Below are 11,371 nucleotides of genomic sequence, written 5' to 3' on the forward strand. Positions count from 1 at the left end.
GTCCTAAGGCCGCAGTTATCCATAAGTATGCAGTGTTAGGCTTCTCACAGCATAGGAATTTCAGCATGTATTTTTTTAAAACATAAAATGATTATTCATCATTAATATCATAAATACATACTTCCGTTTGTTTTTTTTATATAACAAACCAAACCGTTTGAATATCGATTGAAATTTGAGGAAGTTACGGTCATCTGAAAAGTACATATCGCTACCAACACAATGTAATGGGTAAGCCAGCTGTCTGAGGTAAGATGGCCGCCATGGGCGGACGTTCGACTTCGTTGACGGGCAACGGGGACGAGGCATCTAGTCTTCTATGTATATCTATGCCTTGTGGCACTCACTGTCAAAGAATTTTGTGAATATCTCCTTCCGTTTTCTTGTAAATCCCCGTTGTTTGGAGTCAGCGCACTGAGAGAATCCTGCGCTCTGTGTGACACTCTGCTCTGCTCGCTCTCTCACACACACACACACACACACACACACACACACACACAGAAGGGGGGCTGCTCGGGCTTCAGTCTGATTGACATGTCAGTATCCAATCATTTTGAGGTGGTAGCTCGATATGATTGGATGGCGTTTTTCCTTTATTTTACACTGTAGACTGGATTAAAATATTTCGTTTTTGGGTCAAACCTTCTATTGTACTGCTTGCAACATGGGTGTGAGGAGCTTTTCAAGCAATATGGTAAAAAATACTCCTGAAAAAACTCTCATACTCCACCTTTAACTGGTGACTCTAAATTGACCGTAGGTGTGGATGTGAGTGTGAATGGTTGTCTGTGTCTATGTGTCAGCCCTGTGATGACCTGGCAACTTGTCCAGGGTGTGCCCCGCCTTTCGCCCGTAGTCAGCTGGGATAGGCTACAGCTTGCCTGCGACCCTGTAGAACAGGATAAAGCAACTAGAGATAATAAGATGAGATGATTTGTGCCACATGCTCTGGATAAATAACTTATGCCTCTTTTCCACTACCAATGTGGCTGAGTTGGGCTGAGCCGTGCCGTGCTGAGTTGGGCTGAGTCGAGCTGAGTGGGGCTGTTGGAGTTGCATTTTGACTACAACCGAGCTGAACCGTGCTGGCTGGAAGTGGGTGGACACATTGGGTGGAGTTAGCGAAAGTGGGTGGACGTCACGTGATGTCGTTAGGCGGCGCAAACAGTGACATCAGTGATCTTTTAAGCGGTAGTTTCATGCCCCGGATAGTAAACAATAAACATGGAGGACATGGAGTCGTTAGTGTTGCTGGTCTTGGTGCTGTGGCTTGTTGTCACCGACAACGCCAACAGATACTGGCAAGAGCGTATAGATGAGGCGAGGCGCATAAGGCTTCAGAAATTCTCGTAATTCGTAATTCTTCTTCTTCCGGGTTTACAGTGTTTACAGATCCCAGCGTGCTCGCGGGGCGTGTGTGGGCATATGAGGACACTCCTCCTCACCAATCAGTGCACAGGGGAGTGTCTCCTCACCAGTGGCGGCTGGTAGTCTTTCAAACAGGGGAGGCTGGTCGGTTACGATATTTCCAGATTTTAAAAGAAAAAACACATCAATTTTGCCCATACTCTTGCCTCTGATCTGGCTGATTGTTGGCAGCGTCACAAACTGTGAAATAACAGGTTCTTTTGGCCAATTAGCCTACTGTCCAATATACATGATGGTGGTGTTGGGGGGGGGGTATATTTTAACATTTTATATTTTAAAATTGTGGCATGTTGTTTAAAAATTGACCTCCACTGTGTTTTTGTTTAAAAATGTTTTCCAAATTGTAGCGGTGTTTAATTCATATCCAGAAAAATATATATTCCAATATAATATACTCAGCATAAACATTTTAAATAGATTCTATATTTTTGGTCCATCCATGACATATTACTAAACTAGCTTATTTACTGTTGTTGATGTGGGTCACTTGCTGTTAGCCAATTCACTTTCTCGTACCAGGAGAGCTGAAAGGAACGAGTATTATTCCCTACCTTTTTCACCAAGTCAATTTGAGGCGTTGGTCTACCCTGCTCTTTAATTTTATCCTCGAAAGGAAGACTGGCAAATGGCTTCGCCAAAATTAAATCAGCAATGCTTGGCATCCGTGCGCAGCTTTCTTGCTAGCTGACTAGCCCCCTCAAGTTCAAGTTCAGTCACTCAAATAAACGAAATTTCTGGAACTAAGATAGCAAACTTGACAACACTATATTTATACTTTATTTACAATGAAAATATATACAAACTAAAAAAGCTGGTAGAAACCGTATGTAATGAATGAAATCGAAATGTAAGCCGATTTCTTACAATACACCACAGCACTTGCGAATCTGCATGGGACTGAACTGATATTGCCAGATACTGCTGACGTTATCCAGCCCAAAATATGTTCAAAACCCATCAAAATGCACTTAAAACCGCCCAAACTGGCAACACTGTTAACCGCTGCCTGTCTATAGTTGAAACGAGCTGTCAATCAAAGAAAATATCCGGCCGCTTTCACCAATCACCAGTCTCCTCGCGGAAACTGCCATGTCCCTCCCATGTGAGGCTGGGAGTCCGGTGGGCGGGCGTTTTCGCAGTATTTGTCCAATAATCGTCTTGCATTTTGAGATTGAAAAGCGCATAGCTCCCAAATGCCATTGAAGTCCATTGAGGCTGGGAGTCCGTGAGACTCCGTGGGCGGGCATTTTCACAGTATTTGTCCAATAATCGTCTTGCATTTTGAGATTGACAAGCACAGAGCTCCCAATCCACTGAGCCTGGGCTGCATCGCGCTGTCACGAGGGGGAAAAACTCACGCACACATTAGGCAAACTGGGGAAAGTTATAACGGAATGATTTCGCACTGTAGTGGGTTGAGCACATATATTTCTATGATTCTGGATCTGAAATAGCAATGTTATAAGGTCGGCTATAACATAAGCCTAGCGCAATTCATCCTACACGATGTTCGTCATTTTTAGACGAGGCTGAGCCTCCCTCGTTGTCTTAGAGCAATCGCCCGTGCTCCTCACACCCCTAGCCCCACTCGGCTCGGTTTGGCTCGCTTCAGCCCCACTCCAAAACCGTGCGAGTTTTGGGTGATAAGCAGGGCTGAAGCGAGCTGAGTCATGCTGCTCTGAGGTAGTCGAAACGCGAGCCGTGTTGGGCTGAAGTGAGCTGAAGCGAGCTGAAGTGAGCTGAAAAAGGGTAGTGGAAAAGGGCTATTAGAGGTTTTATATTTCTTCCATGAGGCAACTTTTAGTCTCATTGGAGATGGTTGTTGGAACATGTTTTATGACTGAGCTTAACTGAAAGTTTCACAACCGGTTATGCCGGTTTAATTATTTGTTTTTGACTCATGAACATGTCATTTCTTTCTCACGAACGTGTGCAATGAAATCTTTCAACCTGGACGAAGAAATCATGTAAACCGTATCTATATCCAGATAGACTAATCAATGCTTTTATGATATTAGAATTTGAGTCTAAGGTTTCACTATTTTCTGTCTTAGGCAGGTTCAATAATTCAGCAAAACAAGATTTAAACTATAGTTTCACGAGTTTTACTCAAAAGAGAATCAAATCATATAAACATCAATGAGGACAAAGGATAGATGAGTTCAAAACACTGAACTTTGTCGTACAATTTAAACGAGCTTACAAGTCTCAAAATGGTGTATTGTGAAGCATGCAAAGTTTGAAGGTTGCTGGGCACCGTTTCCTTTTCCTGTGCTCTCTTTATCTTCTTTTATCACTCACTCTTTGGTTTCTCAGTTTGTTTTCCATTGCTTTGCCATTGATATCAATGGTAATCTTACTCAAAATTACTCATCGGATCCAACAAATAAACAAGGCTAGGAAGGAATAGAAATGACGGGATTAATTAAAATAATAAAAAAGAAGGAAATCTACACTCACCGGCCACTTCATTAATAACGTGCATCCATCCACCTGCTGTTTTATGCAATTAATGTTCACAATGTTCAAACATCATCTCGTCTCATTATCTCTAGCCGCTTTATCTTTCTACAGGGTCGCAGGCAAGCTGGAGCCTATCCCAGCTGACTACGGGCGAAAGGCGGGGTACACCTTGGACAAGTCGCCAGGTCATCACAGGGCTGACACATAGACACAGACAACCATTCACACTCACGGTCAATTTAGAGTCACCGGTTAACCTAACCTGCATGTCTTTGGACTGTGGGGGAAACCGGAGCACCCGGAGGAAACCCACGCGGACATGGGGAGAACATGCAAACTCCACACAGAAAGGCCCTCGCCGGCCCCGGGGCTCGAACCCAGGACCTTCTTGCTGTGAGGCGACAGCGCTAACCACTACACCACCGTGCCGCCCTGTTCAAACATCAGAATGGGAAAAATTGTGATCTCAGAGTGTGACTTTCTTTCGCTGTGGTATGGGTGTTGATTTGAGCCAGATGGACTGCTGGTTTGAGTATTTCAGAACCTGCTGATCTCCTGGGGTTTTCACACACAACAGTCTCTAGAGTTTACATGGAATGGTGCAAAAAAACAAAAAACTTCAAGCAAGGGAGGGACAGTTCTGTGGGTGGAAACAAACGCCTTGTTGATTAGAGAGGTCAGAGGAAAATGGCCAGATTGGTTTGAGCTTTTTTGTCAGGAAGGATATAGCAACTCGTATAATCACTCTTTACAACTGTGGTGAACAGAAAAGCATCTCAGCATGCAACAGCAGAAGACCACATTGGGTTCCACTCCTCCAAAGAACAGGAATCTTAGAATCAAAAACAAGTTCCTATTCAAGTGGCCAGTGAGTGTAACTAGCAAATCTGATTCTCTCTGTAGCACAGAAATGAATGTTAAAAACCTGCATATGACATAGGGGAGAGCGGGGTAAGATGAGCCAGGGGGTAAGATGAGCCACCCCCTGTTTCTAAGAAACAGTAAACAAATGTGACCATGTGACCACATTCAAAGGGGGCCGGGACCATTTACTTACACTTGTGGAGAGGAGCACCACATGTCAAACTAGGTGAGGGACATATTTATAAAAATGTGTTTTTGTGCTTTCTAAGTCAATTCCATGTTTGTCCACAGTGAAGATGATTTAGAGAAGACAAAAGTAGAATAATATTTAGACACATTAGGGTTAAGTTAGTGGCTTTCTAAGCTATGATATGAATGCTAATAAAAATAATTTTGATTAGCCTAATCCCCTTTATTAGCATTTTTCTACAAAATGGTGGCCATGGGGTAAGATGAGCCATTAGATGTGGGGCAAGTTGAGCCACTGGCTCAACTTACCCCATTGGTGGCTGAGCTTACCCAATATGGATGACACTTAAGTTTTCACATTTACTGGTCATATATGACAACAACATATATATATATATATATATATATATATATATATATATATATATATATATATATATATATATATATATATATATATGACATCAGATGAGGAAGACCAGTTGTTAGATGTGGGGGATTATGTTGTGGCAAAATACACGGGGAAGAAGAAAATGCATTTCTTCATTGGCCAGATAATCAAATTGGATGTCTTCGAAATAGAGGCAAGATTTCTCAAAAGAAGCCGGTCATGCCATGGCTCTGCAAGAAAGCCAACCTTTGTCTTCAAAGAGAAAGATAAGGCTGTCCTGTCAAGACAGGATATTGTGAAAAAATTGCCCCGCCCCTTTACTGTTGGGGGGACAGCACGGAGGGAGAGGCAAATGGTGTTCCCTTGCCATTTGAACGCTTGGAACATTGAATAATGATGAAATGATTGAATGATTGATGGAACGATTGCTGCATGTTTTAGCAATGTTTTAACCTACTGAAAGAAATAAGATTCTTTTGGCACTGTTCTACTGTTTTAGTTATTTCTATAATATAGTATATCTCTCATTCCCTCTCTAACCATCCCTCTTTCTATCTATCTACGCATATATCTCTCTCTATCCATCTATCTATCCCTCCCTATCCCATCTCGTTCTATCACCTCTCTCTTCATCTCCCCTTCTCTATGCAACGGCCCTATCCCCCACTTGATTGACTTGACTTGATTCATTGATTGCATTTCTAATAATAAAAGTTGTTTACTTTGTTAACCTAACATGTTTTGTGTTGGCTCAATTTACCCCACACAGTGGCTCATCTTACCCCGTGCATGGGGTAAGTTGAGCCACTTGACATTTTTTTTTCAAGAGGTAATATCACTCTAACCATAAGAGCTTATCAATTATGTTTTGCTCAGATAGTAACAGTACACTTTGAAATTCGGTATGGTGTGTAGACTGGAAGCAAAAATGGCTTTAACATGTAGTTATGATGAAAAATGTAAAAAGTGGCTCATCTTACCCCACTCTCCCCTACAGCATTTCCAGGTAATGAGTGGAAATGGTCTTATTACTTGCATGCAATCTGAATACCAATCTGAATTCCAAATGAGGATGGGTTCCCTTTTGAGTCTGGTTCCTCTCGAGGTTTCTTCCTCATGTCGTCTGAGGGAGTTTTTCCTTGCCACCATCGCCACAGGCGTGCTCATTGGGGATAGATTAGGGATAAAATTAGCTCATGTTTAAAGTCATTAAAATTCTGTAAAGCTGCTTTGCGACAGTGTCTCTTGTTAAAAGCACTATAAAAATAAATTTGACTTGACTTGAATGCTTTGATGAAAAAACTGAACCTCCCCCAAAACTTTCAATTCATAGTCAAATCAATGTGGAACTATTTGGACATTTCAACTAGATGTAGTGTTCTTTCATTCCCAGCATGGTGTATTGGAACCACCCAAAACATCTGGAATGTTTGATACATTTTGTGGAAGAAGTGGGAACCTCCAGCACAGGACAATAGAATTTAATGATTCAATCTGGACAGTTGGCTTTTAAAATCATCACTTGTATCTGTAGAGGTTCTCCTGCCATGTGCCATTGATGTAAAGAAGGCCAGTAATTTATCCTTTCGGTTTAGTGTCCAATTTCAGATATTACTGCTCAACAGATATTACTGTTTAACAGATATTACTCAACAGATATACAGATATTACTGCTTAACGGATGAGGGCGTGATCGGCGTGAAGCGGGACTCTCTGGTGACGATGGCAGAGAAGAGGTCTATGGACAAACTATTGAACATCATGGACGATGCCAGTCACCCTCTGCACACCGTCATCAGCAACCAGAGGAGCCTGTTCAGTGACAGAATGCTCCTTCCCAAGTGCAGGACGAACAGACTCAAAAACTCCTTTGTCCCTCACGCCATCAGACTGTACAACTCCTCTCTGGGGGGGAGGAGGGGTAACAGGAGGACAGAGGATGGGAAGGAGCAGTAGCCGAGTCTAACAATAAGCAATACCGGACAATGTGCAATATAAAGTGCAATATCTTTCCTGCTCCCCCCCCACACACACACACACTAACCCCACTTCTCCCCCCTCCCCCTTCCTCTCTTCCCCATATCTTATTCTTTTATATTTGTATATGTAAATACTTAATTTATTTTAATTTATCTAGAAGTTTTTCTCTATTTCTTTTCTCTGTTTATCTGTAATGATGCTGCTGGAATCTTAATTTCCCTGAGGGAACATGCCCAAAGGGATCAATGAAGTTTTATCTCATCTAATCTAATCTAACAAAAATCAGTGACCCTCTGAGAAAGGGTTCTTCAAGGGTTTCTTTGCATTCTTTGCTTGATGTATCGGTTCAGTTCGGTTCAGCATGTTTAGTCTTTAAAAGGCCGCAGGCACTTCACTTGATGGCCATTCTTCTTCATCATATCCATCATCATGAGAAACCAAAGGCTAAAATAGTTGAAGGGGCACCACCCGGTGCAGTCAACTCAAAAAAGTTGCTGGATGGGCATCGTTGGCTTTCCAGAGCCAACGCCCTTTAGCTGGATCTTGTATTTAATCCCATCAGGGATTCAAGCCTCTCTACTCATCATACTCCAAGGAGTCAGTGGGGGAGAAGGTTTAGTCCCTAACTGCCTGACCTGGCAGCAGGTAGTACTTGATTACTGGATACCAGTAGCAGGTCTCCTGACCTGATGGATAGTATATAGATTTGAGTTCAAAATACATTTTGGAAAAACATTGTTCGAGGGTTCGACACCCTCAGATCTTTTGAAAGCCTTAGATTTGCATAAATGCTGGGGGATTTTCTGTAATTTTTAGCATAATATCAAAACAGGGTTAAAATTCCTTTGCATTTGATATGGAGACCACTGTTAAAAATCTTCCTCTGAAAAAGTCACCAAATTATTTCAAGATAATGACTTTTGAGAGACTTTTCAGTTTTGTAACAAGCAAACAAACAAAACATGTCCTGTTGTTTTTATTAAGACAAAAGCTTTGGGCCAGTGGATTCTCCAACCAAAATATGATTACAATTATATTCCATCCATCCATCCATCCATTATCTGTAGCCACTTATCCTGTACAGGGTCACAGGCAAGCTAGAGCCTATCCCAGCTGACTATGAGTGAGAGGCAGGGTACACCCTCGACAAGTTGCCAGAGCATCGTAGGGCTAACACATACAGACAAAACACTTTCTTCTCCATGCTCTCACGGAAGGCGGTCGCATTTCTCTGCTCTCCTCTCCTTTTTTTCCTGCTTGTCCTCTTTGTTTCATCTCATCTGCTTATACTTTTTTTTTGAGAGACTCTCTCTGCATTGAATTTCTAAACTAAAAAAGCATGGATTTGATAAACTGGTCTCCTAACGAAATTGACACAGTTTCTGGGTTCGGGGGAACCCACCTGTCCTGCCGGAACGTCTGTGGAGGACATTGGAGATATTTACCTATTCGGAACTATGATTACCAGACTTTTGCTGATTGGATTAGGCATTGCCCTGGTATATCAAGGAAATCAGACAACGGTGACAGCTGTTCAAAGCCCCACAAAGCTGCCCGACATGATTGAGCGGTGGGCAAAGCTGTCGGCACTCAGACTGTGGCTATAGAACTTGAACCACAACATGGTTGTCATCTCGGAGACGCTTTCGGCTTTGCAAGGAATAAGTATTTCGGAGACCAAATGGAATTGAATTGAACAGAAATGGACAGAAATGGACAGATATGGATGAAATGGACAGATATGGACGAGTGGTGTGGACGTGTAAAGACTGCGTCTGTTCAAAAGACCAAACAATCTTTATCTTATCGACATTCGGCTCCCTGAACTGCACCAGCCTCGATCAAGGCCGTTGCTGGGGCAACATTTCCCCCAGAAGGTCACTGCTGTGAGACACTCTCGCATTCTTCACATTCCTTCCCCAATTTTCCGCGGTCGCCGTTTTTCACCCCCAGTGTGACAAGCGGGTGCGTGACCAGCGCCGCTTGCATGGCTGCAGGAGCGGATGGCTGCTTGCTTGCGCTGGGTTACCTCTACCTCCTCCCCTCCCCTCCTACCCCCTTACCCCTTCCCCCCACCCCTGATTGCCCCCTCCTTCCCCCCTTCCCCCCCTCAAGTCCCATGTTTTAAAGTGTACTTGTGTTATTGTGTGCTCGTGCGGAGGTTTTTAAATGCTCCCACACTGTACTCCTGATAGGAGCATAGTGGGGGGGGGTTCTTTTTTTCCTCATCTTTCCTCATGTTACTACTGTGTTTCTTTTTCTTTTATCCCTGTCTTCCTGTCCTGTTCCCCCTCTGTAAGGACAGGTTGATGGTCAATTTCACTGGTAACAGTGACAATAAAGGGTTCATTCATTCATTCATTCATTCAAACAACCATTCACACTCACATTCACACCTACGGTCAATTTAGAGCCACTAATTAGTCTAACCTGCATGTCTTTGGACTGTGGGGGAAACCAGAGCACCTGGAGGAAACCCATGCAGACATGGGGAGAACATGCAAACTCCACACAGAAAGGCCCTCATCGGCCACTGGGCTCAAACCCAGAACCTTCTTGCTGTGAGGTCACAGTGCTAACCACTACACCACCATGCCACTCCCAATAAAATTCCATTTAGTAATTAATTAAAATAGGGCAAATTTTCCTCATATTAGATTCTTGAATGTAAAACACTGAATTGTTAAAAACATTTCTAATATGAGGGGCAGCCATGGCTTAAAGGCTAGCGAAGCAGCTTTGGGACCAAAAGTGTCGCATAAAGCAGTGTTTCTCAACCACTGGACCATGCTATATTGTAAACTAATGCATATATAATACATGTAATACCCAGGTGTTTAAAGGGGTTTATGTGGATCTTTGTGAATGATTTACCTGGAAAAGAAGAGCAGGGAGGATTGAGAATTGAGCAGCTGTGGTTTATTTACACCCGATACTAAAACTTGTAGCATCCTAGCACCCATCGCAAAGACATGTACAAAAAGCCTAGAAATTCCTCCTTACCCGGGTAAAAACGAGACAGGATTTATCTTGTAGTATCCTGATCCCCAGATCTTAAACCCAGCCACATATAAAAATATATACTCCTCTGTGCTCTTCCAGGTTTTCATCTGTGTGTCTGTGTAGAATGATGTCTGCAGCACCAGGTAGTTTGAGATGTTGGGGAATTCAACGGATGGATAATTTTCCAACTCACAGGAAAAATCCTTCTTTGTTAGTGTGTAAGGATCTCATCCCATTGAGTGGTTTCTATATCCACTTCTTTTGAGTGCACTTCTTGGTTTTAATAACTTAATTGTTTGCTGTACACAAACATGGCAATAAGTTCTTGCGTTAATCGACCAGACTCCAGTTTTGGATCATTAATCCCTTTTGACTGAGAACACCCTGGCACATCCACACAGTTTTAAATACAATACCTACGATTAAAAACAGCTTGTTTTTATTGCATTTATTTAATTCCTGGGCTCCCATCTGTAACAGGGAGTGATGTTGCATCCCATTAATACACTTTACAATAGATTATTAGATTCTAATAGAATAGATGAGCCAAAATAATTGGAGGTCTTTTTGAATGGGCCCCAACTTGTTACAAGTATGAAGAGGTGGGCCTTAAAGTAGAAAAGGTTGAAAACCCCTGGTGTAAAGTACATAGCATAGTTGATGTTCAGGTGGTGCAGTTATGCCCTCGACTGTTATTATTACTTAGTACTGTGTGTCTGTACTTGTCTACACCTGTATACTGTGATGATTTTTACTCCCATTATCTGGTGTCACCTAAAAGAACACAGGTTCCATTTTGATCGCTTCCTCTCAAGGTTTCTTTCTTCTCAGGGACCTTGTCCTTGTTAATCCCTTTTGCTTGTTCAGTAGAGATGTAAATCTACAGTACATCTGGGTTTCTCTGAATCTCCTTTGTGACAACTTGAACTGGAAATGTCCACACTGGAGCGGGATAATGCCGCATTTTACCCTTGAAACCACAAACGGTTCTCTTATTTGTTTGTAAGATCAGCATAATCTGTTTTGCAAATGTCCATCCTCCGTAACTGCTTA

General features: G+C 42.5%; 1 protein-coding gene across 1 annotated transcript in view; it reads left to right on the forward strand.

The window, feature by feature from the left end:
• LOC132886454 (receptor activity-modifying protein 1-like) overlaps positions 1-11,371 on the forward strand; it is a 66,020-nt gene that overhangs the window by 1,683 nt on the left and 52,966 nt on the right. The window lies entirely within an intron of this gene.

This window comes from Neoarius graeffei, chromosome 5 (genome assembly GCF_027579695.1).
Source record: "Neoarius graeffei isolate fNeoGra1 chromosome 5, fNeoGra1.pri, whole genome shotgun sequence".
Taxonomy (NCBI): Eukaryota; Metazoa; Chordata; class Actinopteri; order Siluriformes; family Ariidae; genus Neoarius; species Neoarius graeffei.